This window comes from Monodon monoceros, unplaced genomic scaffold, assembly GCF_005190385.1.
Source record: "Monodon monoceros isolate NGI ecotype Baffin Bay Population unplaced genomic scaffold, NGI_Narwhal_1 Super_Scaffold_12, whole genome shotgun sequence".
Classification (NCBI taxonomy): Eukaryota; Metazoa; Chordata; class Mammalia; order Artiodactyla; family Monodontidae; genus Monodon; species Monodon monoceros.
In genome coordinates this window covers 4681273-4683973 of record NW_021703768.1, presented here as the reverse complement: position 1 = coordinate 4683973, position 2701 = coordinate 4681273, and the positions used below count along the sequence as shown (strand labels likewise).

General features: G+C 38.1%; 1 pseudogene; it reads right to left on the bottom strand.

The window, feature by feature from the left end:
* Positions 1–1657: 1657 nt before the first annotated feature.
* On the bottom strand, positions 1658–1752 carry LOC114893488 (annotated as a pseudogene).
* Between the last annotated feature and the right edge of the window lie 949 nt (positions 1753–2701).

Genomic DNA, 2701 nt, shown 5'->3' with positions numbered 1-2701 from the left:
TTCCTTCCTTCCTTCCTTCCTTCCTTCCTTCCTTCCTTCCTTCCTTCTTTCCTTCCTTCCTTCCTCCTTCCTTCCCTCTTTCCTTATGGAGTACAAGCATAGTCCATTTAGCTTTATCAGAACTAAGAGTGATGGGGATGAGAGGAGAAAGGGAGATTTTGATATATGTCTGCAGAATTGATCTCCCCGAAGACAACATACTAAGTGCTGTGTGAGCATCATCATCTCATGCACCTTCACCAGAATGGAACCTCTTTTTATTCATTTTGTTGGGAAAATGTCTTGTTATTAAATTGTCTTTTATTTATTTACTATTAATTTAAAAAAAACATTAAATATGACGTGCAACTTTAAAACTAAATTCTAAGTTCTGTCTCATATTTTTGTGAGCAAATAAAATGTATGCTGATCACATTCATGCACTCTGCTATGTGTCCATAACTCCAAAAGTAATAGGAAGACTTCTTAGAAGTACTTTTATACACTTCCTCCTTTGAATCAGGATTCTACATTAGGTATACACCTAATTCCATATCTCAGATCCTGCATGGAGTTTTTGAACCAGTGAATGTTGTTAATATGGTGTGTGGGAATAACCTGGGAGAGCTTGTCTCCCAGGAACAGGAGAAAATGGAACACAAGACTGCTGCAGTGAGTTCAGATCTAGCCTTGTTCTGGTGCTCCCCAGGACACTAAAGCAAGGAGAAAATGGCAACACTAACAGTTTAGGTACAGCACTAGAGATGAGAGCATACACACTTCTGAAGCCTCAGAGGAAAATAGCTCTTTCCTAGAAATCAAGTTGATAGTTACATTTTCTGACTTTGACCTCAAGTAGGTTACTTAACCTCTTGGTAATAGGAATGTTTCTATAGAGGCAAAGTATTTTCAGTATCTTACTTTATTTGCCTAATCACTCCTTCCTATTGCAAGATTCTTATTATCAGAGGGTCCATTTTATTGTCTTATTTATTTTTGTAAACTCCTCGGCATTCAACTTGTGACATAGATAGATAGATAGATAGACAGATAGATACATAGATGCTTAAAAATATAGTAGGTGTGGGCTTCCCTGGTGGCGCAGTGGTTGAAAGTCCGCCTGCCGATGCAGGGGACACGGGTTCGTGCCCCGGTCCGGGAAGATCCCACATGCCGTGGAGCGGCTGGGCCCGTGAGCCATGGCCGCTGAGCCTGCGCGTCCGGCGCCTGTGCTCCACAGTGGGAGGGGCCACAGCAGTGAGAGGCCCGCGTACGGCAAAAAAAAAAAAAAAAAAAAATATATATATGTGTGTGTGTGTGTGTATACTAGGTGCTCAGAAATAAAAGACAAGAGAAAGGAAGGAAGAAAGAAAGGGGGAACAGATAGGAGGGTGAAAGGGAGGGAGAGAAGAAGGGTGAAAAAGATAAAAATAATGTCTACCCAGTAATTACAAAGAGGGTTTTCTGGAATATCCTTTTTTTTACTTGCTTTTCTTCTTTTATTTAAGTATAATTGCTGTACAATATTATATAAGTCATCAGTGTACAATATTATTTTATACAGAGTAGCTTGTACCTCTTAATCCCCTACCCTTCCTTGTCCCTCCCCCCTTCCCTCTCCACACTGGTAACCACTAGTTTGTTCTCTATATCTGTGAGTCTTCTTCTCTTTTGTTATAAAAATATGGAACACATCACAAATTTGCATGTCCTCTTTGCATGGGGGCCATGCTAATCTTCCAATTTTAGTGTATGTACTGCAGAAGCGAGCACTGGAATATTCTTAATACTTATCAAACCTAAAGCTCAATTACTGCTCTTTATTAAATAATTTATTTTAACACATTTAGACACTAGAGAGCTTATGTATAATAAAGCACTTCAAATGTATGAAGAAATTCCAACTGAACTATTACTAAATAAAAATACAAAGATGGGCAATTCATAAGCAATGAATTTTTTCTTTTAGCTAACTTGGTAGAATAAAAGGGCATTTTTATGAAATACCTATATTACTGTCGATGTGCATATCAACCTGTGAGTACTTTTATTGTTACTAGTATTAGGAGTTTATTTTTATTAGTTCTTATGTCAACTTAGTAGCATAGTTACTGTTATTGACCATTTAAAACCTTTTCCTCATTTTTATTGTCAGTTCCAAATTGGTTAGGAGCAAAAAAAATAGTCTGAAGTGTGATTTGCTCCTAAACCCACAGAAATCCATGATATGGAAGGGTTTTCTTAGATCCAACAGGCGTGGCATTTGATGACGTGAAAGTGCTTAGTAAATTTGGGGACTGCACATCTCTGGGTTCAGGAGTCAAGGAAGCTTCCTGCAGAAGCATGAGTTTCAGAGTTTGAGAAGCGAATGCCACCTTGAAAGTGGTTAATAATACACTAACTTATAAGCTGAGTGTAAGAAACGTCTATGTAAAATATAATGGGGTCTTTTTTCTCTCCATTGGTATATATTTAAAAATCTTTAAAAATATTCTAGGAAAAAAGTGGGTGTTACATTCCTTACTGTGTGCTTTAAAAAAGGACTTTCCACTTGCTCGTCTCTAGAAGGTCATCTCAGAGATGTACATGCCGGGCCTTCATTAGGTCTCCTCTTGCATTCATATTTAACTTTCTTTCATTCTGTGGCCTTTATTAGCTGAGCTCCTGGAGCTTGTAGCACATTTTAAACAGCAACACTGGGAGGATGTAAATGCAGAATAAT